A 27,406-nucleotide genomic window follows, 5' to 3' on the forward strand; every position below is an offset into this window, starting at 1 on the left:
TTAAACTTCTCCAAGAACAGCGCAGCTGCGTGGTTTCTTTGGTGGCTACAGATGGTGAATGGAGAAAGGATTTTGTTTCTCTAAGAAAGGCCAAAGAAAGAGAAGAGAGAGAGGTTATGGGCAACCCCAAGAGGGAGCTTGTGTAAAAGTGATCTGCAACCCTAGTATTTATATGCTAAATGGGGCTGTAGCTAATTGCAAAGCCAAAGTTTTGAACGTTTTCCTTATTCGACTCCTCCAAATTAGGCCAGATATTCCAATTCATTTCCCATTCTGCTCCTAGTCTTCTAACAAGCCAGATTCATCTTGGATTCTTTATTTGGGCTTCGAAACATGTCGTTAAACTTCTTTCCACGTTTGAATAAGGGTCAATGATGTGATAAATAATAACACTCAAATTAAACCCTCTTTTTGACAATTGTAGTATAGATATAAGTAGGGATCGTTCTAGGCTGGGGATTAGGATGGATTGCTAATCTAATGGAAACTAACTCAAAGATACAAAAATATACTTAAAAACACTTAAACAAACTCAAAGACTCTTAACTAAACTTATATGACTCAAAACAAACTTAAAAGACTCAAAACAATAAATAAAAAAAAAAACTCAATTTGAACTCTAGGACTTAATTTGGACGAAAATAGAATTAGTTTTGACTCAAAAGACTTAAAAACACACTTTTGGACATATTTGAAACAAGTAAGTAAAGGGGATTGGGTTTTGGACGAATTTAAGAGAAAAACAAGTAACTAAAAGACTTAAAAGAGATTTGGACGAATTTGAGAAAACCAATGGATGATTAGATACCTAGAGGATACTTTTCCACACATGATACATTCAAACACAAGTTGATTTCTAGTTGCTTTTCCGATAAACCATGAACCTCAACACCCCAGATTAACCGTGACATCACTAATTAACCCTCAGATTTTCCTTAAGTTATTGGATTGGATGACATCATACGACAACCCAAAGCATTCTTCAAAAGTTCCCTACATGACATCATAATAGAGATACAATCAAAGATCATTACGTTCAATGAAAATCATAAGTATTGACAAAGCACTCATAACTATGACATTATGATACTCATGCTAGGAATTTACTTAATATGATTGTGAAAACAACCTTAACTACTTGTGAATATAAGTTTGTGACGATTATGTGAAACTCCCTTATATTCTAGCACCAAATTCAAGCATGCAAATTAAGTAGGCCTCCCTAATCAACATACAAGAATAAGTTACCCATCAAACGGTTAAGTAAATTGCATTCACAATTTATGAAATCACTGATGCGATATTTATACGCACACAAATTAAACCCTCTTTTCGTCAAATTGTAGTAAGTATGCAAGTAGGGATCGTTCTGGACCGGGGATTAGGAGGGATTGCAAATCTCTTGGAAACTGACACAAAAACGTAAAAACAATATAAAACGCTATCCTAGACTCAAAGAATGCAAAACTAAAGTTTAAAACACTAAGACAAACCAAAAACTCAAAATGCTTTAAAACATAAACTAAACAGATTCTAAGCACTAAAGAATAAGAAAGTAAAGGGGGATTGAGTTTTGAACGAAATTAAACTAAATGAACAAATTGTAATTAAAGCAGAATGTAAATATGAATATGATGAAAATAGAATGAATGGATGCTAGCCAAGGGGTTTATCTCCACACATGTTACACTTGCATAATAAAAAGATTTCCAATTGCGTTTCAACAAATCATTAATTCTCAACGCCCTGGGTCAATTAGGTCCGCTTGAATTAACCGTCAAGTTTTCCTTAAGTTAATGAATTGGATGGGTTAGCGCAATGCAATTCACAACATTCTCCAAAAGTCCTTTACGTGAAAAGCACAATAAAGATACAATCAAAGATCATTAAGCATCATGAAAACTATAAGTGTTGACGAGGCATTCGTTACTATGGAATACGCATGAAACTAGTGCCAAGAATTCATTTAACGCGATTGTTTATAAGCAACCTCCACTACTTGTGAATATAAGTTCGTAACTATTAGGTGAAACTCACTTATATTCTAGCGTCATATTTATGCATGAAAATTAAGTGCGCATTCTCAATAAACATATATAAATAAGTTATCAATCAAACGGTTAAACAAATTGAATCCACAACTTATGAAACGCAATTAGAAGTAATCAAATTATATTGCAAGTATAAACATATATTTCGAATCACCCCCTAGCTAAAGGGGGGTTTAGTTCCTCATACAAAACAAAGAGAATTGAAATTAAACATTGAAATCAAAGAAACGCCTAAACATTCCAACAACTCAAACTTGAATTGTATGAACGTTTAGGCCCTCTTCTCTTCCTCTTTATTGTAGCATAAGGTCTAAGGATAGTTGGTTTGGGGGAATGGAAGTGTGGAATGGAGTGAGGAGTGATGGAAATGGAAAGATGGTTTTTGGATTCTAAGGGAAACTCACGGCTAAGAGAGAAAGGGATGTGTTTGTGGTGTGTTGTGTATGAAATGAGATGTGAATTGAATGGGGAATGAATGAATGCAAGGGTATTTATAGGAGTAGTGGAGGGAACATATGGCTATGTCATTTGTAGGTGAAGTAGGTGTGTGAGGTTGGTGAAGTAAGTGGAGGTTGTAGGTGAAGTAGGTGGAGGTTGTAGGTGAAGTAGGTGGATGTTGTAGGTGATTATGAGTGATAAGTGATAAGTGTATGATATGTTAAGTGATAAGTGAATGATTATGATAAGTGATAAATGAATGTATAATATGATAAGTGGTGAATGATATGTGGAATAAAGATGGAGAAGGTGGTGTAATGATGCATGGTTGTAGTTTAAGGTGTTGAATATGGATTTGCATGGCCTTTGAAGTGATTGTGGGTTTTGGAATTGGAAGGAAATGCATGGCCTTGGGGTTGGTTTAAGAGAGAATGGGCTAGGCCCTTTGTTTTATGTCCAAAGTGAAAATAAGGCCTTCAAATTCGTCCAAACTTTGGCTCCATGGATAAGCTATCCAATCCATGCCCAAAAATGCTCCAAATAGCCTCAAAATGCACTTTCTTGCTCCCTAAGCCCTTAGAACCTGAAAACACACAAAAGAAGCATAAAGAACTAAAATAACTAAAGAAACATAACGTAAATGTACGAGAACAAGCCATTTAAGTCGCATGAATATGCTCCTATCAAATACCCCCATACTTATCTTTTGCTAGTCCTCGAGCAAAACAGAAAGAAAAACAAAACAAAACCAAACGAAACAAAACAAGTAAAACACAACCTAAACCTTCCAACAACCGTCTTAGGGATTTCCAATGCACATGACACGTTAAAAATCATCATTCCCACAGATTTTAGTCATCTTCACACTTAAGTACATTCTTAATCATAGTCACCACATACTAGTTCACAATTAAGCATTTAAAACACATTTCGAATGTAGTAACATGCCTTAGAGAATTCCCCCAATTTCTTACTAGATGTACTCGTTTTTCACACAGATTTTCTGACTACACTCCCTACACTAGTTGTATGTGAGAAGATTGATGTAAATATGAATTCTAACACTCACATATGTTATATCAAAGAAAGCATTTTCTGGAATGTATATGAATATGATCTCATGAAAGGAATGATACTAATTAGATGCGAGAACCAGAGACACCATATGCTTACATCAATTCCAAACTCCACATTATTGAAAACATAATGATCAAGAATGAAGCATAAGGGTTGTAACGGGTTAAGGGTGATTGGCTAACAATGAAAGGTAAGGATAACAAACGTTCTTTAGGCAATAACAAGCAAAGTAATGAAATTTGACACAGAATCACTCGTGATTGCAGAAACTCACTTAGACACACAAGGGGAAAATTCACACAACTCTTAGGGCCATATTCAACGTTTTGGACCCTTTCTTCAACTACCACAAACATGTGAGCTTATTTTCACTTATTTCATACTCTTTTTTTTTCTTTCTTTTCACAACTTTTTCTTTTCTTTTTCTTTTTCCACGAATTTTTTTTTTCTTTTTATTCTCACTCATGCCTTATTTCTTTTTTTTTTTTGTGGCATATCAACACACACACACAAATTCCCCCACACTTGTTGTTTTGCATAATCGAAAGGATTCCCTCTAAATCATGCTTACTATGCTTCAAGAACAAGGGTATGGGTGGTCCTAATCTAGGCTAGGTAGGGATGATATGGATAAACAAATAACAAAGGCTAACAATGGCTCAATGGGGATTATGACCTACAATATATAGTGCATGGGTTGGCTATTTGGTTGATGGCTTCACTACACACTTCATCTTGATATATATTATGCAATCATGCTTTGAATGGAATGGATGCAAGTTCTAGCATTTGGAACTAAGTGATGAAACGCCTTCTAATTAGCAACCAAGCAAGAATAATGAGATCATGCAACGACTTTAGAAAACAAGAAATCACAGAAAATAACTCTCCAAAGAAGGTAATGGCTCGAGTCTCACAGGGTTGTAGCGTTTGTTTGAGTTCCTTCCTTCAAGCATGTTACAAAAACGAATTTTTCTTTTATAATTGCATGTGAAGTCATATATTATAACCATAACCAAGCATATACCAAGAGTAAATCAAACTTTTCTCTATGTTTATAACTCTTTTTAACAGTCATGCAATTACAAACCCAATCCTTATCATTGTGTTGGAAGGTACCCTAAGACACACAAAAACAACTTAAAAACAACTCTTTTTGGGTTTTCAAAACAATTTTTTTTTTTTTCAATTTTTATGGGTTTTTCGGAGTTATAAAAACAAAACATAATAAAACACTCTAAAACATCTTAAAAACACCTTAAAACAGCAAGGAACAACATTTAAAGTTATGGGTGATAAAATCCCACGCATTTGCATTAACAACATTAGTTACCCCCCCCCCCCCACACTTAAATCAAACATTGTCCTCAATGTTTTAAGCATAGATTCACACAAAACATAAGTAAACACACAAAAAGCACTTAAACATATTAAACATGGCAAAATGTAATTAACAAAGAGAAGAGTTTAGGGACGCAAATCTGGTTATGGAGTGTAAATTCCCTCTTCTCCTTGGTGATTGCATTGAGGCTTTGATCTTTGTGATTCCACAGGCTTACTCTTGAACTGGTTTCTGCCCATCGTTGATTTTCCTTTGTGCTACTTTTGAACTGGGCAGCAGGATTCTTTTGGTCTCCCCCGAAGGTCTGAGCTTACTCCTTTGGTCTGTTTCTTTGTTCAATCTTTCCAATTCGTATTGAAAAGGGTTGGAGGATAACTCAGCCTATGTTTGTCTCCACATGCTTCAATGTATCATTTTCACTTGCCTTGCTTGTTCCCCTTGCAGAAGTGGTCCCTTCTCCGGAAGTGTGTCAACCGTTGAAGATGACTACTCGAGAGCAACTCTAGGTAAGCAATCAGGAATGGATTCCAGGCAGTCGGTTCCAGAACAGAAGACTGACTCCAAGTGCCTCTGATTGCTTTTGTTTACTTTGCCATGCGAGTAATAACAAGGGCAAAGGAAAAGATAGGGAAAGAGCATGATATGAGATACTTTTGTTTTAGACCTTGATGATATGAGATACCTTTGCTTTTGAAGAAGCGGTGAATGAATTAGCACATGTATTTGTTGTGCTGTTTCCACCTGGGTCATATGTACTCCAGCCATCTGGTATCATCATTGGGGAAGAAGGAAGAATTGAGTATTTCGAAAGGCTTTGCTGGGAGTGCGACCTCAGAGGTGAGGAAGAGTTGGGCATTTTCTTCATGTTTGCCTTGCCATAAAAGACGAAGTCGACATATATAGAGATAATATCAAGTGGTGGTATTGTTCTTTTACCCGTGTCGATAAACGTCTCTTCGATTTCTGAACGGACGCCTCTTCGATTTCTGCACGACGCCCCTTCGATTTCTGCACGACACGTAGTAGTGCGTATGCGGCTCTGTCAGAGCTCTTTTGACAAAGTCGCACGCGTTTTCTGAAAAGCAGAGAAAGCGTCGCCGAAATTTACGCGGCAAAAGTGTAGCTGCGATGATGACCTCCACGTGAACTTTTGACAAAGTTGAACGCGTTTCTGAAAAGCCGAGAACGCGTCGCCTAACTTACGCCGGAAATTCCGGCTTTTTGAATTGATGGACGCGTCGCCTTGGCTTCTTATAGATGCATTGATCACCGCAACAAACACACTCTGAAGATTTCCCATTCTTTGAAAATCGACTCCGGCCCTTTTAGAATTCTCTCCATCCACCCCATCTCTTTGAACACTTTTGAAAAATGGCAAACCCATCGAACCTTAGCTTAGATTTGAGTCTCAGCAGCGATCCAGTTGCGCCCCGTCAAGGTAATGTATGGCGTCCTTCTTTTTTATCTTCTAACGGTCTTCTTACAGGTGAAGACTCCGTGATGCAGGACGCCACAACAGCTACAATAGTAGCTAGAAACCTCCTTACTCCAAAAGATAGTAGGCTGCTGTCAGGACGGTCCGATGAGTTGGCCGTTCAAGAGTCCCTCGCACTTAGTGTTCAGTGTGCGAGTTCTGTGTCCAACATGGGCCAACGCCTGCTTGCCCGCTCCCGTCAGGTGGAATCATTGATGGCAGAGGTGGAAAGTCTTAAGCAAGAGATCAAACTGCTTAAGTACGAGAATAGAAGTTTGCATGTGCTTGCAAACAACTATTCGACGGGCATGAAGAGGAAGCTGGATGAGCTGCAAGAATCCAATGGTCGTATGCAAAGTGACCGTCAAAGTGACCGTCAAAGGCTTGCGGCTTACTTCCAGAGGCACATTTTTCCTGGCTCGTCCAGCGCTTGGCCAAGTATTGAGGCCTGGAATGCTCTAGCTCCGATGCCTTCCGCTCCGATGGCTTCCGCTCCGATGGCTTCCGCTCCGATGCCTCCCGCTTCTATGCCTTCCGCTCCGACGCCTCGTAGTGGGGCTTCACGTAAACAACCTTTGTGAAGGCACCATCTTTCTCCATGTTTAGTATCTTTTTTTTTTTTTTTTTTTTTTTTTTAAATCAAATCAAACGGCATGGAATTTGTCCTTGAATGGAAGGTGATACTTGAAGTGAACCGGCATTGGTTTGAATTCTAGTGTAGGTGCCTGATTCAAAAAAAATAGTAAGTTAGTATAAAATCTAATGGAATTTGGAAAAGAAAACTTACTTGTTTTGTCCGACAAGAACTCAATGACAAACACCACTCCTTTGAAAGTTTCAGGGATATTGGACTTGGCCAGATTGCAAATGATGGTTATGACTTGTCCAATGTCATCAAATTTAACTTCTTTGGATTTTTTGGTTTCAAGAACGTCCTCTTTGATGATTTCATGACATTCCTTACTTGTCACCTTTGGAAGGACTTCCAAGATGTCTTTCTCACCTTCTTCTTCCTTGGAAGTCATGAATCTGCAAGGAATAGGGATACTTGTTGGAACGGGATTAAAAATAATGAAATTTGGAACAACCATACCTGTATTAGATGGCATAGGAGCAATAGGTGCCTCCGGTAAAGGTGTTTCCACCCTTTCCGTGGGTTGGGTGTATTCCTCTTCCTTGTGATTTGATTTTGATGGTTGAGGGTCCGTTCCAACCTCCTTGTCACTTCTCAACATGATAGCATTGGTGGTTTCAAATTCTCCCTTCTGATTTGCAATGGTTGAACTAGGGAGTTCGCCTTGGTCGCAAAATTGTCCTTCGAACTCCGCTATCTGCCCAATTTGCTTTTCCAGAGTAGTAAGTAATTGAAAAATCGTATCATTATCATTTGAATTACCTACATTACTTTGGGCAGGTTGTGGTGGCTGCATAGGCGTTGAATAGAACTCCTCATACGGCTGCCAATATCCTTCTTGTTGAGCCTCATTGTCTTGATTTTGTAAGCCCTGCACCAAACAAATTAATTCATCAAGCTTTTGATTATAATCTATTGACGAACTTAAATTTGGTTGGGCATATTGAATATGAGGTTGTGGTGGGTGCATAGGTCTTGAATAGAACTCCTCATATGGTTGCCAATATTCTCCTTGTTGAGTCTCCTCGACTTGGTTTTGTGAGCCCTGCACCAAACAAAGTAATTCATTAAGCTTTTGATTATAATCTATTGACGAACTTGAGTTTGGTTGGGCATATTGAATATGAGGTTGTGGTGGATGCATAGACGTTGAATAGAACTCCTCATAAGGCTGCCAATATCCTTCTTGTTAAATATGTTGAGGTTCCCACCATATAGAGTTTGAATGATCACTCCAATCGGAATTGTAAGTATTGGAAAACACGTCGTTCCTTGATTGATTATGATCAAATGTACCAACTCTTTGCGTTTGGTACTCTTCCATAAGTTGTGACAAAAGAGAAGCACTATCAAGTGCCATGTCTTGCGTCTAAAATAAAACTAAAAAAAAATATATATACACAAACGAAAATAAAACAATCCAAGAGATTAGCAAAGTTGCTAATCCCCGGCAACGGCGCCAAAATTTGATGCGATATTTATACGCACACAAATTAAACCCTCTTTTCGTCAAATTGTAGTAAGTATGCAAGTAGGGATCGTTCTGGACCGGGGATTAGGAGGGATTGCAAATCTCTTGGAAACTGACACAAAAACGTAAAAACAATATAAAACGCTATCCTAGACTCAAAGAATGCAAAACTAAAGTTTAAAACACTAAGACAAACCAAAAACTCAAAATGCTTTAAAACATAAACTAAACAGATTCTAAGCACTAAAGAATAAGAAAGTAAAGGGGGATTGAGTTTTGAACGAAATTAAACTAAATGAACAAATTGTAATTAAAGCAGAATGTAAATATGAATATGATGAAAATAGAATGAATGGATGCTAGCCAAGGGGTTTATCTCCACACATGTTACACTTGCATAATAAAAAGATTTCCAATTGCGTTTCAACAAATCATTAATTCTCAACGCCCTGGGTCAATTAGGTCCGCTTAAATTAACCGTCAAGTTTTCCTTAAGTTAATGAATTGGATGGGTTAGAGCAACGCAATTCACAACATTCTCCAAAAGTCCTTTACGTGAAAAGCACAATAAAGATACAATCAAAGATCATTAAGCATCATGAAAACTATAAGTGTTGACGAGGCATTCGTTACTATGGAATACGCATGAAACTAGTGCCAAGAATTCATTTAACGCGATTGTTTATAAGCAACCTCCACTACTTGTGAATATAAGTTCGTAACTATTAGGTGAAACTCACTTATATTCTAGCGTCATATTTATGCATGAAAATTAAGCGCGCATTCTCAATAAACATATATAAATAAGTTATCAATCAAACGGTTAAACAAATTGAATCCACAACTTATGAAACGCAATTAGAAGTAATCAAATTATATTGCAAGTATAAACATATATTTCGAATCACCCCCTAGCTAAAGGGGGGTTTAGTTCCTCATACAAAACAAAGAGAATTGAAATTAAACATTGAAATCAAAGAAACGCCTAAACATTCCAACAACTCAAACTTGAATTGTATGAACGTTTAGGCCCTCTTCTCTTCCTCTTTATTGTAGCATAAGGTCTAAGGATAGTTGGTTTGGGGGAATGGAAGTGTGGAATGGAGTGAGGAGTGATGGAAATGGAAAGATGGTTTTTGGATTCTAAGGGAAACTCACGGCTAAGAGAGAAAGGGATGTGTTTGTGGTGTGTTGTGTATGAAATGAGATGTGAATTGAATGGGGAATGAATGAATGCAAGGGTATTTATAGGAGTAGTGGAGGGAACATATGGCTATGTCATTTGTAGGTGAAGTAGGTGTGTGAGGTTGGTGAAGTAAGTGGAGGTTGTAGGTGAAGTAGGTGGAGGTTGTAGGTGAAGTAGGTGGATGTTGTAGGTGAAGTAGGTGGATGTTGTAGGTGATTATGAGTGATAAGTGATAAGTGTATGATATGTTAAGTGATAAGTGAATGATTATGATAAGTGATAAATGAATGTATAATATGATAAGTGGTGAATGATATGTGGAATAAAGATGGAGAAGGTGGTGTAATGATGCATGGTTGTAGTTTAAGGTGTTGAATATGGATTTGCATGGCCTTTGAAGTGATTGTGGGTTTTGGAATTGGAAGGAAATGCATGGCCTTGGGGTTGGTTTAAGAGAGAATGGGCTAGGCCCTTTGTTTTATGTCCAAAGTGAAAATAAGGCCTTCAAATTCGTCCAAACTTTGGCTCCATGGATAAGCTATCCAATCCATGCCCAAAAATGCTCCAAATAGCCTCAAAATGCACTTTCTTGCTCCCTAAGCCCTTAGAACCTGAAAACACACAAAAGAAGCATAAAGAACTAAAATAACTAAAGAAACATAACGTAAATGTACGAGAACAAGCCATTTAAGTCGCATGAATATGCTCCTATCAATCACAACTAGAATTAATCAACTCATATCATAAATGTAATCATGGTTTCAAAGCCTCCCCTAACTAAAACGAGTTTAGCCTCTCATGTTCACAACAAAACAAAGGAAAATTGAATTAAACATTGAAAACAAAAGATAGATTACACCTAAAAACGCTTCAACACTCCAACTTGAATGCACAAACGTCCAAGGCTTCTTCTTCTTCTCTTCTTCCTTGCAAGGTTGCGGCACAAGAGGTCTAGGGTGATTTTAGATGAATTTCTGGGTTGTGAATGGATTTAGGTTGGTAGGGTGGTGCGGCAAATGAGATATGAAATCAGAAATAAAGGGAAGAAAGGAAAGGTTACTTGCGGCAAAGGTTTAAATGAAAAGGAATGTGATTTAATGCTAAATTTAGGCAAAGATTTGGGATGGAAAAGGTATGTGAGGTGTGGCTGAGATTGGGGTGAAAAGGAATGTGGTTTTATGACATAGAATAGGAAACAAGGACCTCCCTTGCACGGCAAGGGATGGAAAGTCAATGGGCTGCACGACAAGGATTGTTAGGTTGCAAAGAAGGCTTGGTTTGTGTCCTAAAAGGCATAGGAGTCTTCAATGTTGCTGAAACATGAGGTCTTTTAGGATTAGGAAAGGTTAAACCAAAATAGGAAACCTTGGCTTAACTTTCCCACTTCAAGTAGGAAACCTTCTTTGACTAGGATTCCTCTTTTGATTAGGAATCCTCTTGTGATTAGGAATCCTAACACCCTTAGGTCTCCAAAATGCTCCAAAATGCACCTTTTTGCTTCCTTAGTCATATGAACCTAAAAACACACAAAAATAGCTTAAACTACTAAAATAACAATGAACTAACAACATAAATGTACGAAAACAAGCTAACTAAGTTGCCAAAATATACTCCTATCAAATTCCCCCACACTTAGCTTTTGCTAGTCCTCTAGCAAAACAACATAAAAGAAACAACAACCAAAACCAAACACATTCTAAACCTTCCAACATGTACCTCAGGGATTTCCAACGAACATGACCCATTAAAGAACATCATTCCCACGGTTTTTGGCTTTCTTTACACTTTAGAAAACACTTAACCATAGTTACCACTTACTAGTTCACATTTAATCAATTAAAACAACGTTTTGAATGTAATAACATGCCTTAGAGAATTCCCTCAAGTCCTCACTAGAATACTCTCTATTTTCACACAGATTTTCTAACTACACACCCTACACTAGGTATATGTGAGAAGAAGATTGATTTAAACATGAAGACTAACACTCACATATGTTATAACAAAGAAAGCATTTTCTGGATTTATGACAATGACATGGATATGATCTCATGAATGGAATGCTTCTACTTAGAACGAGAACCAATGATTCCATATGCTCATACCAAATTCAAACTCCACATATTGAACACATAACATCAAGATAGAAGTTGAGGGATTGCAACGGGGCTAAGGGTATTGGCTAACAAAGAAAGGTAAAGGATAAACAAAGGTTCTTAAAGCAATAGGAAGCAAAGTAATGAAATTGACACTTAAACTCACTTTTGATGACATAAATTAACTTTTAAAAGGGAAGATTCATGCAACATTTAGGGTCAAATTCAAACTTTTGGACCCTTCCTTCAATACCCAACACTTGTGAAATCATTCTCACTTATTTTTCAACTCTTTTTCTTTCTTTTCACCACTTTTCTATTTTCTTTTTATTTTTCCATGAATTTTTTTTTTCTTCCTTGCTGTGCCTTATTATCTTCCTCCACACTTGTTTTCTGCAATATGTTAATCAAAAGGAATTCATTCTGATAGGAGCATATTTATGCGACTTAATTGGCTTGTTCTCGTGCATTTACGTTGTGTTTCTTTAGTTATTTTAGTCTTTTAAGCCATTTTCGTATGTTTTCAGGGTTGAAGGGCTAATGGAGCAAAGAAGTGCATTTAGGGCCTTTTTGAGCACTTTTGGGCTAAGGATGGATAGCTTATGCATGGAGCCAAAGTGTTGGACAAAATTGAAGGCCTTGTATGCACTTAGGACATAAAACAAAAGGCCTAGCCCATTCTCTTCCCAAAAACCTACAAATTTCAGCCATGCACCCATCCTTGCCGTGGAAATTCCATCCCAATTCCATGCAATCTTCATGATTGCAGCCACATGCATTCATCCTATCATTTTCTGCATATTCACTTCCATATTCCCTCTTTAATCCACTTGCATTCTTAATCATTCACCCTAGCTTGTATCCACATGCTTTCCCAACAAACAAATCAGCCACATGCACACCAAACCACCCCTTGCCGTGCATCCCATTTGCATTTCCAGCATTCCCATTTGCATTTTCAGTTTTCCACCAACCAAAGTAGTTGTATCCACATGCATTCCCTTCTTTATTCATTCCTAGCTGCCATTCACATGTTCTCCCATCCATTATCTCCCTATAAAACATGCAATGCATTCATACAATTAAATTCCATTCACCACAACACAACACACAACACAAAATCCCCCATTATTGTCGTGCATACCCCTTCCAGTTTTCCAGCATTCTCTCCTCCATTGCAGCCACACCAACCACTCCCCACTCCATTCCACATACACCTAAAGCCCTAAACATTTCCTTAGACCTTGTGCTACAACAAAGAGGAAGAGAAGAGGGCCTAAATGTTCATACAATTCAAGTTTGAGTTGTTGGAATGTTTAGGTGTTTCTTTGATTTCAATGTTTAAATTTACTTCTCTTTATCTTATACGTATGAGGAACTAAACCCCCTTTAGCTAGGGGGTGATTCGAAATATATGTTTATGCTTGCATTTTGATTTGATTACTTCTAATTGCGTTTCAATAGTTGTGGATTCAATTTGTTTAACTGTTTGATTGATAACTTATTTATGTATGTTTATTGAGAGTGCACGCTTAATTTTCATGCATGAATATGACACTAGAATATAAGTGAGTTTCACCTAATAGTTACGAACTTATATTCACAAGTAGTGGAGGTTGCTTATAAACAATCGCGTTAAATGAATTCTTGGCATAAGTTTCATGCGTATTCCATAGTAACGAATGCCTCGTCAACACTTATAATTTTCATTGAACTTAATGATCTTTGTTGAATGTCTCTATCATGCGTATTCCATAGTTAGGGACTTTGATTAGGAATAATTTGGTTGTAATGTGTATTCCATTCAATCCAATGAATCTAGGGAAATCTGAAAGTTAATTTAAGCAGACCTAATTAACTTGGAGCATTGAGAATTCATGGTTTATTGAAATGCAATTGGAAATCATTTATTATGCAAGTGTAACATGTGTGGAGATGAACCCCTTGGCTAGCATCCATCCATTCTATTCTATCACAAATTCATATTTACATTCTGTCTAGTTTATTAATTTGTTTCGTTATTTCAATTTTCGTCAAATCTAAACCCCCCTTTACTTTCTTGTCAAATTAGTTAGAAATCAATTTAAGTTTGTGTTTTTAAGAGTCTTGAGTCAAGTTACAACTTAATTTCGTCCAAATTCACCAAAGTGCTCAAAACTGCCCAGAAAGTGTTTTTAAGGCAGTTTTGAGTGTTTTGGGTGATGTTTGAGTCTTTTGGTTTGTTTTAGTGTTTTAAGCGTTTAGTTTCGCATTCTTTGAGTCTAGTTTAGTGTTTTAAACTTTATTTTACGTTTTTGAGTCAGTTTCCAAGTGATTTGCAATCCCTCCTAATCCCCAGTCCAGAACGATCCCTACTTACATACTTACTACAATTGATAAAAAGAGGGTTTAATTTGTGCGCGTATAAATCTCGCATTACATTCTAAGTCATGATTCACTATCCTTTAAGAATAAGGGTATGGAAAGTCCTAATCTAGGCTAGGTAAGGATGATGTGGTTAATAAAGAAAATAGGCTTGAAAAGGCTCAAAAGGGGTAATCCTACAATACATATGCAAAAAGGGTTAGGCTTTTTGGCTTTGGCTTAACTAACAACTTCACCTTATTGTGTGTTATGCAATCAATATCATGCTTTGAATGAAATGGGCATGAGTTCTAGTATTTGGAACTATAATGAAATGCATTCCAAGTAGCAACCAAGCAAAGAATGAAGAGATCATGCAACGACTTTATAAAACAAGAAATCACAGATTTATACTCTTCAAAGAACGTTATAGGCTCAAGTCTCTCAAGGATGTAGCGTTAGTTTGAATTCCTTCCTTCAAGCATGTTACAAAAACTGATTTTCTCTTTGTGATTACATGTGAATTCGTAAACTATAACCATAACCAAGCATAAACCAAAGTGTAAATCAAACTTCCATCCATGTTTACAACATTCTTTAATAGTTATGCAATTAAAAACCAAATCCTCATCATTATGTTGGAAGGTACCCTAAGACACAAACAAACACACAAAAACAACTTTAAAACAACTCTTTTTGGGCTTTTCAAAACTATTTTGCAATCTTTTTGTAAATTTTCGGATTTTCGGATTTTCAGATTTTCTGATCAAAAGACATGAAAACACTTCAAAACACTCTAAAAGCACTTAAAAACAGTGAGAAACAAAATTAGGAGTGATAGGTGGTAAAATCCCACGAAAATCATGCAAAAACAACTTGTTTACCCCCCCCCCCCCAACATTTAAATCCAACATTGTCCTCAATGTTTCAAACAAAGACTCACATTCAAACAACATAAACTAACTAGCATGACGAAATAAAAGCATTAAAGAGAAAGAGAAAGTTAGGAACGCAAATCTGATTGTTTGGAATGAATTGTTGAATTGCCCAAATCCTCTCTAGTTGAATGCATGGGTTGCCTCCCAAGAAGTGTGTGCTTTAATGTCGTGCAGCCGGATGAACATTCTTCTTAGCATTAATTGGACCCCACGGCATGGAGGGTGACATCCTCCATAACCTGCCCTTCTACACTTGCATAATATGGCTTCAAACGATGCCCATTCACCTTGAAGTCTTGGCCATTCCTCAAGCTTTGGATTTGAACTGCACCATATGGAAAAATATGAGTAACAACAAATGGCCCAATCCACTTAGAATGTAACTTACTAGGAAATAAACGAAGGCGAGAATTAAAATGTAAAACTGTTTGCCCTATGGAGAATGTTTTGCTTCGGATCATCTTGTCATGGAAAGCCTTGGTCTTTTCCTTGTAAATGCAAGCATTCTCATATGCTTCAAGCCTAATCTCCTCAAGTTCATTCAATTGCAACTTCCTATGAATTCCAGCCGCATCTATGTCCATGTTGAATGTCTTGATTGCCCAATGAGCCTTGTGTTCTAACTTCATGGGGAGATGGCATGGCTTGCCATAGACTAGCCGAAAAGGTGACATCCCTATGGGTGTTTTGTAAGCCGTTCGATAAGCCCACAATGCATCCTCCAAACGCAAGCTCCAATCTTTTCTTGATGGCCCAACGGTTTTCTCCAAGATTTGCTTGATTTCTCTATTAGATACCTCGGCTTGGCCATTGGTTTGAGGATGATAAGGTGTTGAAACCTTATGTGTGACTTGATACTTCTTGAGCAATGCCTCGATGGTACGATTGCAAAAATGAGACCCTCCATCACTAATAAGCACTCTAGGCATCCCAAATCTAGCAAAGATGTTAGTTTTGATAAAATCTGCAACAACTCTTGAATCATTAGTACGGGTGGCCTTGGCTTCCACCCATTTGGAGACATAATCAACCGCAAGCAAAATATTAGTGAAACCAAATGAAGAAGGGAAGTGACCCATGAAATCAATGCCCCAAACATCAAAAATTTCAACATTAAAGATGGGTGTTTGCAGCACTTGGTCCCTTGCACCTATATTTCCCATGCGTTGACAACAATCACAAGTTAAACAAAAAGTTCTAGCATCTTTAAAGATTATAGGCCAATAAAAACCGCATTCTAACACCTTAAGGGCAGTGCGTTGTGTGCCAAAGTGCCCTCCACATGCATAAGTGTGACAAAAGGTTAGAATTAAATTAAATTCACAATCATGCACACAACGACAAACAATCTGATCCGCACAAAATTTCCACAAATATGGGTCATCCCATACATAAAACCGTGCCTCCTTCTTAAGTTTATCACGTTGGTGCTTGGTTATGGTGTTTGGAACATGTTTTGACACCAAAAAGTTCACCAAATCGGCATACCAAGGTTCACTTACCTTAATGGACAACAATTGCTCATCAGGGAATGTCTCTTGGATGGGTAAGGAGTCCTGATTGCACACCAAACGACTTAGATGGTTAGCAACCACATTTTCACTCTCTTTCTTGTCTCTAATTTCAATGTCAAACTCCTTGAGAAGAAGCATCCATCGAATTAGCCTTGGTTTGGCCTTCTTTTTAGTGAATAAGTACTTCAAAGCTGCATGGTCAGAATATACAATCACTTTAGTACCAAGTAAATATGAACGAAACTTATCTAAAGCAAACACAACGGCAATAAGTTCTTTTTCAGTGGTAGAGTAGTTTAATTGAGCATCATTCAATGTCCGGGATGCATAATATATGACATGTGGTTGCTTGTTCTTCCTTTGGCCCAAAACAGCCCCTATTGCATAATCAGATGCATCACACATTAGCTCAAAAGGCAAAGTCCAATCTGGTGGGATGATAATTGGTGCCATGGTAAGCATGTCCTTGAGATGCTTGAATGCCTTCTCACACTCCTCGTTGAACTCAAAAGCCACTTCTTTTTGTAGGAGACGGTATAGGGGTTGTGCAATCTTGGAAAAATCCTTGATAAATCGCCTATAGAATCCTGCATGCCAAAGAAAAGAATGAACCTCTCTAACCGAAGTAGGAGAGGGTAAGTAACGTACAAGATCTATTTTAGACTTATCAACTTCAATTCCTTTCTCAAAGATGATATGACCCAAAACTATGCCTTATTTCACCATAAAATGACATTTTTCCCAATTTAAAACAAGGTTAGTTTCCATGCATCTTTTCAAGATTAAAGTGAGATTATGCAAACAATCATCAAATGAGTCCCCAAACACACTAAAATCGTCCATAAACACCTCAATAATTTTTTCAACATAATCCGAGAATATACTTACCATGCATCGTTGGAAAGTGGCCGGTGCATTGCATAAACCAAATGGCATACGATGATAAGCAAAAGTACCAAATAGAAAAGTAAAAGTGGTCTTTTCTCGATCATCCGGCGTTATGACAATTTGATTATAACCCGAATAACCATCAAGAAAGCAATAAAAAGAATGACCGGGTAACCTTTCAAGCATTTGATCAATGAATGGCAAAGGAAAATGATCTTTCCTTGTTGCGGCATTTAGCTTCCTATAGTCAATGCAAACTCGCCAACCGGTTTGAATGCGTGTGGGCACAAGTTCATTCTCTTCATTCTTCACCACCGTGACTCTGGACTTCTTTGGAACTGGACCGGTGAAACCCAACAACTATCCGAGATAGGATAGATGACACCACAATCAAGTAGTTTGATGATTTTCTTCTTCACGACTTCCATCATTGGCGGGTTGAGTCGGCGTTGTGCTTCCCTTGATGGTTTGGCTCCTTCTTCCATAAGAATTCGGTGCATGCATGTGGTAGGGCTTATGCCCTTGATATCGGTCAAAGTCCACCCAACGGCCGTTTTGTGCTCTTTAAGAACCCTCACCAATTTCTCCTCTTCTTGTGTCGTGAGTGAGGATGCCACAATGATGGGCAATGTGTCTTGCTCGCCCAAGAACACATACTTCAAGTGGTTTGGCAACGATTTAAGCTCAAGGGTAGGTGGTTGTTCTATAGAAGGACGCAACTTGTTAGTTGAAATTGGAATTGACATTGGAATAGGGGACTTACCATTGAGCCGTGGCAAGGACTCTAGGGCAGCCACGGTCTCAATCACCTCATCATCAAAGGGCACGGCATGGTATTGCATATTGGTGTCGTGGGGTGCCATGGGTGCTGCCACTTGATCCATCACTTCTATGCCACTTGTAAGGATCGTTTCAAGTGCATCTTCATGTAATTGATCAAGGTGTGCCTGCGCCAAAGAATCAAGAATATCAATAGAGAAACATGAGTGATCATCATTAGGGAATCTCATGGTTTCAGAAATATTAAAATCAATCACTTCCCCATCAAATTCCATTGTTAAAGTGCCTTTAAACACGTCGATCTTAGTTCGGGTCGTCTTTATGAATGGCCTCCCAAGACGGAGCGGCAAGGATGGAGCATGGGTGGTTTCTTCCATCTCAAGAACATAGAAATCCGCTGGAAAGATCAAGTTATTCACCTGCACTAAGACATCTTCCACTACTCCCTTTGGATAGGTATTAGATCTATTGGCCAATTGAATAATCACACCATCATTTTTCAATTCACCAAGGTTCATGGATGCATAAATCGAGTATGGCATGACGTTAATTGAAGCTCCTAAGTCTAACATACCATGTTCGAACTTAGTTTGGCCAATAATACAAGGAATTGTAAAGCTACCTGGATCTTTGCACTTTGGTGGTAACTTTCGTTGTAAAACAGCGGAAATGTTTTCACTTACCCTAACCACCTCTTTATTTGAAGCCCTCTTCCTTGTGGTGCAAAGTTCCTTCAAGAATTTGGCATATTTGGGCACTTGCCTGATGGCATCTAGGAGCGGGATATTGACTTGAACTTTCCTAAACGTCTCAAGAATGTCTTTCTCATGCTCCTCCTTCTTTGTTTGCAAAAAACTGTGAGGAAAAGGAACATTGGGTGGAACGGGGTTAGAACTAATCGAATTTGAACTCAACTTACCTTTAGTGGCCGAATTGGATGAATTGGATGCATTAGGGTCCCTAGGTAGTTGCGGCAAGGGTGTTTCTACCCTTGCCGTGGCCTTGCTTAACTCATCCTCCTCCAATTGCAGCTGCCCCTCTTCATTAGGACCTGTTTTGGATGGTGTGGATGTAGTGCCAACTTCTTTTCCACTTCTCAAGGTGATTGCTTTGGCAGATTCGAACCCTCCATTCGGATTGATAATGGTTGAGCTTGGGAGCTTGCCTTGGTCTTGGAATTGCCCTACAAACTCCACAATCTGCCCAATTTGCTTCCCCAAGTGGTCCACCCTTTTGTCTTGGTTTTGCATTGCTTTTTCTTGATTTTGCAATGCTTTGTTTTGATTCTCTTGCCCCTGAGACAAATTGGTAAGTAACTTAAGAAGTGTAGCATTGTCCAAAGACGTACCTTGATTGTTTTGGGCAGATTGGGATTGGTTTGGATTAGTGAGGTTGGGTTTGGTGTAAAACCCCGGGGGTTGTTGCCTAAAGCATCCTTGTTGTTGAGGTTGTTGGGGCTCCCTCCACTTAAAGTTTGGATGGTCTCTTTAACCCGGATTGTATGTGTTAGAAAATGGATCATTCCTTGGCTGATTTTGGCTTGGAAATCCAATGGCATTTGCACTCTCCCATCCCCCATTCTCAATCAATTGAGGGCACTTTTCCGAAGGGTGTCCTTGGATCGAACATACACCACATACAATTGGTCCTTATATCTTCATTCCTTCGGCCATCTGAGACACAATAGAAGTAAGATTAGTTTAAATGTCAGATTGAGAACTTACCTTATGCACTTGTTGCCGTGGGGGGTCATTTTGCCCAATTCCTTCATATTGTTGTGCATTGAGAGCACGGTTCACAATTAGGTTCTTAGCTGCCATGGGAGTTTTGTCCACCAACGCACCTCCTGCCGAGGCATCGAGCATTTGCCTTTCAATGGGAAGAAGGCCTTCATAGAAGTATTGAAGTAGAAGCTCCTCTTTCATTTGATGTTGAGGATATGATGCAACAAGGGCTTTAAAACGCTCATAGTACGTCGGAAAAGACTCCCCTTGACTTTGTTGGATTCCGCTAATTTTCTTCCTCAAGAGAATGACTCTTGAAGTAGGAAAGAACTTCTCAAGAAACGCCCTTTTCATGCTCTCCCAACAAGTGACCATTCCGGGTGCTAGCTAGTATAACCAATCCTTGGCTTTTTCCAATAGTGAGAATGGAAAGGCCTTCATCTTCAAAATATTGCTATCAACATTGATTGGAGTCATGCTTGAACACATCACCTCAAACTCCTTTAAATGCTTGTTGGGATCCTCCATGGACAGTCCATGGAACTTTGGAATGTGGTGCAATAAACTTGACTTCAATTTAAATTCGTCAGTTTTATCTTGAGCCGCCCTTGGGTATTGGATGCATAATGGTGCGGCATTGTCCATTCCCGAGGCGGAAAGTTCCTTCATTGTACGGTTGTCCGCTGCCATGACTTGGACCTCTTCTTCCTCCCTTGCCGTGAGTTCCTCTTCCTCCTCAAAATTAGAAGCTGAACTAGAACTTGATGGGTGAAGTTCTTGGTCCTTCTTCTTTCTTCTCAAAGTGCGCTCAAAATCGTCGTCAAAATCCAAGATGTTTGCACGAATAGGTTGAGAACTACGAGTCATAAACTAGTACCTACAAACAAGAAAAGAAATAAGGTCAGTAGCTAAAACAAAGATATATGAAAAAGAAACGAAAAGAAACAACGGGGGATTAGCAAAGTTGCTAATCCCTGGCAACGGCGCCAAAAATTTGATGTGATAAATAATAGCACTCAAATTAAACCCTATTTTTGACAATTGTAGTATAGATATAAGTAGGGATCGTTCTAGGCTGGGGATTAGGAGGGATTGCTAATCTAATGGAAACTGACTCAAAGATACAAAAATATGCTTAAAAACACTTAAACAAACTCAAAGACTCTTAACTAAACTTATATGACTCAAATAAAACTTAAAAGACTCAAAACAACTCAAAACAATCAAAAGGACTCAATTTGAACTCTAGGGCTTAATCTGGACGAAAATAGAATTAGTTTTGACTCAAAAGACTCAAAAACACACTTTTGGACATATTTGAAACAAGTAAGTAAAGGGTATTGGGTTTTGGACGAATTTAAAAGAAAAACAAGTAACTAAAAGACTTAAAAGAGATTTGGACGAATTTGAGAAAACCAATGGATGATTAGATAGCTAGAGGATACTTTTCCACACATGATACATTCAAGCACAAGTTGATTTCCAGTTGCTTTTCCGATAAACCATGAACCTCAACACCCCAGATTAACCGTGACATCACTAATTAACCCTCAGATTTTCCTTAAGTTATTGGATTGGATGACATCATACGACAACCCAAAGCATTCTTCAAAAGTTCCCTACATGACATCATAATAGAGATACAATCAAAGATCATTACGTTCAATGAAAATCATAAGTATTGACAAAGCACTCGTAACTATGACATCATGATACTCATGCTAGGAATTTACTTAATTTGATTGGTTTATGCATATTACATATGGAATCAATAAGTTTCCTTGTACATATTTGCCTCATTAATCTGCAAAAAGAATCAAACATGGGAAAGTTTACATGTCATTGTATAGACATCTAACATAATCACTTTTCTTGCTCCATGATTGAACTGAAGATTTTCTTTCTTTAACAACAAAGTGAAATAAAATATAACCTGAAAGTTAAACAATGTAATATGTTTTTAAGTCAACTGAACTGAAGTATGTGACACGATCAGTTAAGATGAATATGAACTTGATTCTCAGATTAAACTGCTAGCAATAAGTTCTAACTTCTAAAACAAAATATACTATGTCTAATATTAGACAAATAAAAGCAAACACCTCAGATATAGTGGCAAAGGAAAATGGAGTTCACCTTAAACCCAACCCAAGAACCTCTCGACACACCAAGAACCCCATATCCAAAGCGAAAGACAGATTTGGCACTCTTGACATATAGAAAGAAACATGTTTTATGTCTATTATAAAATTTAACCGAAAACAAACACAAATGCCATGACAATTGGCATTTTATAGTAAAGGATATTTAAGTTAGCCCTATTTTGAGCAAAGAGGGTTGAATTGCACTCATCAAACTTTGTATTTTCGGACTTGGGTAGCTGTTCTGATACCGAGGTAGTTTATTGGCCTTGCTAATAAGTTGTATGTTATATTGGTTTTTCCCTTTTTTGGCCAAGCTTTGTATTTTCAGTGTTTCAAATATAAAAAAAAAAATATTACACAATTTTCCAATATCATTAAAACACGTCTCACACTACTTTATGTGCTAATATGCCAATGTACACGTGATAGTGGATTAATGACAGAGTCAAAGACATTTAACATGTGTGTGTCTCATAAAAATTTCATTTACCTAGGAATGATGTTTCTTTGGCCCCCAATCATATATGAAAGACATTCTAATCAAAATTATCCCAGAAACCCTCCTGAATATGCATTTGGTTCGGTGCTAAAATTATACCAAAAGTAAATAAACAGCATTTTACAGGTTAGCAACTTAATCATCCAATTTAAAGCAAAAGTAACTAACTGGAGATGTGAACATGCATTTGTGGGCACATGACTGTGACCCCAGCTACCCACAAAGGAAGCAATAAATTTTTCAACATTGAAGGTGAGATGTTAGACATTAAATGAGTGTACTTTTATCTCTTTTTCTGGAATCTAAAGTTATACCAAAACTAAATATATAGCATTTTCCAGGATTTCAACATAATCATGCAAAAAGAACCAAAGCAAAGGTAATTAACTGGAGATGTGGACGGGAAAATGCTAAAAGCAACCTAAAATCAACATTATGCATATATATATATAAAACAAAAGTTATACCACATCTTTCAATTGCTATTGAGGCCTCCTCCATTGTGTACCCCATATTGACCAAGGCCTGTATCTTCTCTTTCTCCGATGTAGAATTTATGTTTTCCTGCAAAATAGGTAATGAAATTTCTATGAGATACACACATCTGTGAAATGTCCTTGACTCTTCGTCACGAATCCACTATCATGTGTACCTTGGCATAATAGCACATAAAATAGTGTGAGACGCGTTTTAATGATATTGGAAAACTATGTAATATTTTTGTTGCTTGAAGGATTGGGGAAACAGAGAAAATACAAAGCTTGGCGAAAAAGGTAAAACCAATATAACATACAACTTAGCAAGACCAGAGTTGGATGCTGGGATATATAACAGAGTTGGATATCCACTTTGACCCACTCTTTCTGCAAACAAAAACCAGAGTTGGATGTTGGGATACATATAGCAAGTAAAAACTAGAGCAGCAAAGATGTCAGCTTTACTCGAAACGAATTATAATTCAAAACCATGAACTAGGTTAAATGCCACAAATCTACCAAAAAGGAAATTCCAATTTCGCTCTGTTCAGTTTAAAAAGCAGATCGTATTTGTTGACTATGGCAACAATGAATAACCACAACAATCCACGATTCTCACGCGAAAATCCACACCCATCCAACAGTCTACTTCTTCGATGTTGAATGTGGGATAGCAGGCAATGAGGGCTTTGAAGGCTACCCCTCTGCCTCTTTCCTTCTGTCTCTTTCCCTCTGTCAAATTTTTGACCACATGGATAACGAATTACAACTTCTGCTGTAAACAACACCACAGCTAAACCCTAAATATGGCGCATTTTTTCCAAATCCCACCACTCATTAATACATACAACCCATTTGCACATAAACAATTAGAACTAAGTGGAAAAAAGAAGGGAAAAGAGAGAAAGAGAGAGAGAGAGAGCAAAGAAAAGGCTTATATAAACTATCTTATGACTAAATGCGGTCTTAAGAAGAAGACGAAGAAGAAACAAACCGAAAAGGGAGAGTGAACGAAATGAAGCTCCTTCCAAGCTTCGCCGTGAAATGGGAAACTCAGAATGGACCTGTGCTGCTGCCTAAATCATAAGCATTGGAAATTTGGAAGCAAAAGAGCAAAACCAGAAGCTGCACTCTCCCTTCTCTCTCCAAGAAACTCTTCTTCTCCATAGTCAAAGGAGTAGGAGGAAATTATTTGCCAGAGAGCGGAGTAGGTGGACTCACTCACTCGATGCTATCCTTGTTATTATTATGACTTCAAAATCTTCTACACCCAATTTTACCTAAGGCCTCTCTGTGACTTAATCAGATTTTGACACGTGTCCACAACGAACTTCAACTCTAGCCGGCTTTACCTATCAGAGTAAACATGCAACACAAAATAAAATCAAGTAGACAAAAAAAAAAGGAAGGAAGATCATGCCACAGAAGAGGAACCGCCTAAAACTCATCTCCTCAATCGAGGAACTCCGCCCCATAATCCAATAAATCGCCTTCTCCGAAGTTCTACAGAACAGCCTTCAGCTGGCCCGAAAAGTCCTCGCGACGCCGCGCTGGAACTTGTACGAGACCATACAATTCACGGAAAATATGGAGTCGTTTGAGAAGACGGTGTCCAGATTTCTTCAAGGCCAGTTGCAAGCTGCAGGCCCACATCTTGGCTAACGTCCACCACATGAAGGCGGAGGCGGCTCAGCGGTTCGACCGGCTTGATTGGTCGAGCCGGATGCTGAAATAGCGGCTTGGCGCCTTAAATATTGGAAATTGCGGCGGTGGGTGGATGAAAGAGGCTGTGAGGAGGAGGCACCTCAACGACATCAGGGGAGAGGGAGGGAGAGAGAGAGAGAGTTCTGTGTGATTCTTCGTTGGTTTTTTTTTTTCATTTTGTATTTTGTATTTTTTAGAGTTAAAACGGCGGTTAGAATTAAGTTAGTTGTGGACACATGTCAAAATCTGATTAAGTCACAAATTATTGGGAAATTTGAAAAAATAACTAAAATCTAGATTCAATATATAATTATAATCATCCTTTTAAGTTTATCATAATTATAGTCAAAACTATATAGAAGTACTAATATACCCTTAATTACTAAAAGCCTTCAGAAAATGAAAATAAACTTGATCATCATTGTCGACATCCCGCCCTCTCTCACATACTGATCCCAATGGAACTTGAACCTTAAATTCCTCTGCCAATTTATGGTTGAATTGAATTGCACTGCAGATTAGACTGACAGCACAAATTCGAAACAAATCAAACAGAACCCTAGAAAATCAAACCAAACCCAAATTCGTCAACATCATTCAAAAGTTTACTTTTCTAGGGCGACTTTGTTACAGAACATAGATTCAGGATATGGTTTCATATCCTTCCGTTCTTCCTCCTGCCCCAGCTGCAACAGGTTTTGTAATCACTACAGACAAATATGAATTATGCACTGATCCCATTGTCTCCATTTATTCCTGCATTCCTATCATTCTCCCCTGTACCTGCCTATATATTAACACCTAACCCCTCCCTCCCCATAAGCCCCTCATCTCTCTCTCTCTCTCTCTCTCTCTCTCTCTCTTCATTGTAAATTTTAATATGGCATGGGTGACTCAGAGAATGATGTTATTATGGACATGGTTTCTAACAAAATTGAGAGGTGCCACTGGAGGTGTTTTGTACATGATGGGTATGGGAGCATCGTGCGGTAATAGCGTTGCAAAAGCTTCCGGAGGCACATTATATTTTTAACGTCAAATTGTAGAAAGGGCATGATTGCATTAAGGATGTATTAGTACCTTCACATCAAATTTTGGTTATAATTACAATAAATTTAAAATGATGGCTATTATTCTACATATATCTGAATTTTATTTATTTTTCCAAATTTTTGAATAATGTAGATGCAGAGGCGAGGAAACCCAGACAGAGACAAGATCAAGAGACGGAAAGCTTCTTCACTTTTTAAGTTACAGAGTTGCAGCTAACAATGTGGAGTTGGGCCTCCATCTCACTCTGGATCATGCCCTTTTTAACGTTTTTTTTTTTAACTTTTTGAAGTTAAAAAATGTGGGTGATTTTGTTTTAAATAAATAAAATATTACATTATTAATATATATTAACATTTGCCTACACACTCTATATGTATGAACACATTTTTTATAAAAAATGAGAAGGAGAGAGGAAGAGAAAGAGAACGTGGGAGGAGTAAGAGGTTTTTTTTTTCTTTTCTTTTATATATATATATTAGAGGTATTTTAACATCACATGTAGGTGAGTCTTCAATAAAAAACAGTAAAATTTGGACTTGTGAAATTACATTATTGCCCATCAATTTTTTTTTTTTTTTTTGTGTGATAAAGGACTAAGTAGTCTTCACCCTCTTTTGGTTGACAAAAATGATTTAATTAATTAATGGATATATGTTTACAATATCTATACTAATTATAAATACATTAATCAGATCTTGTGGTCATCAATGCATTTAAAATAAACAAAGATTGCAACTTATGTTATTACACAAAAACTGGCACTACAGTTGGCAGCCATTTTCTTAATTTTTTCATATTCAAGAATTGGTCAATCCGACTTTAGACTACGTATTATTACTTATGCAATTCAAATGTTTTTATGGTAGTTGAATTAATCATATCAAATATTCACTTTAGTATGAACCTTTTGGTAGTTCATTTTTCTCTTCATTTGCCTCAACCATCCTTAGTTTTCATGGTTTGGTTCACCTATAAATATAGTTGGTTTTGCCTTCCAAAATTCTACTTGTATCCTCATAACTCAACCTTCTTCAGTTTCATGATGTCGGTGTAACATCCCGTCCCGAAATTATCGAAAACTCACTTGTGTGAAAAGACATTTTTACCCCTAGTTCGTTTCTTTCACGTTATTGGTTGTTTTGTGTGGTGTTGGCATGTGTTGGGCCACACACACACTGTCACTTTCCCTCACCCTGTGTCTTTTCCCCTGTCCCTCTCCCGAGCTCCATTCCTTCCCTTTCTCTTTGAAAACGTACGGACAAACCCAAAACCCCTCAAACCTCTATAGATCGAGGAAACCAAGGTCACAGTCGAGATCGTGAAGCTCGTGGGAGTCCAGTCGTACCATTTTCAGGTGAGAACTCCGTCGTTTTCACGTCGATTCGACGATGTCCGTTTTGAGTACTATTCATGCAAAAATAATTTAGCAAGTTTTTGGGATTTTGAAGCTCGTAGGTGACTTAGTGAGGTCCCAAGGAGTCTCGGAGTACTTCGTTTGAAGAATTTTGACGTCGGAATCACTGTGTTTGGAGTTGACCGGAGTTGGGTGGTTTGGACAGGTAAGATCTCGTAAT

The 27,406-nt window shown here is 37.9% G+C and overlaps 1 long non-coding RNA gene across 1 annotated transcript; it reads right to left on the reverse strand.

Moving 5' to 3' along the window:
• Positions 1–23,147: 23,147 nt before the first annotated feature.
• On the reverse strand, positions 23,148–24,910 carry LOC125476594. The gene is made up of 3 exons (XR_007257906.1): positions 24,356–24,910; positions 23,393–23,462; positions 23,148–23,163 (listed from the first exon to the last, which is right to left on the reverse strand). It is a non-coding gene; the product is annotated as an uncharacterized LOC125476594 (long non-coding RNA).
• Positions 24,911–27,406: the final 2,496 nt, after the last annotated feature.

Source organism: the organism of the source record quoted next, unplaced genomic scaffold (assembly GCF_019419815.1).
Source record: "Pyrus x bretschneideri cultivar Hongxiangsu unplaced genomic scaffold, Pyrus_bretschneideri_v1 Contig199, whole genome shotgun sequence".
Taxonomy (NCBI): Eukaryota; Viridiplantae; Streptophyta; class Magnoliopsida; order Rosales; family Rosaceae; genus Pyrus; species Pyrus x bretschneideri.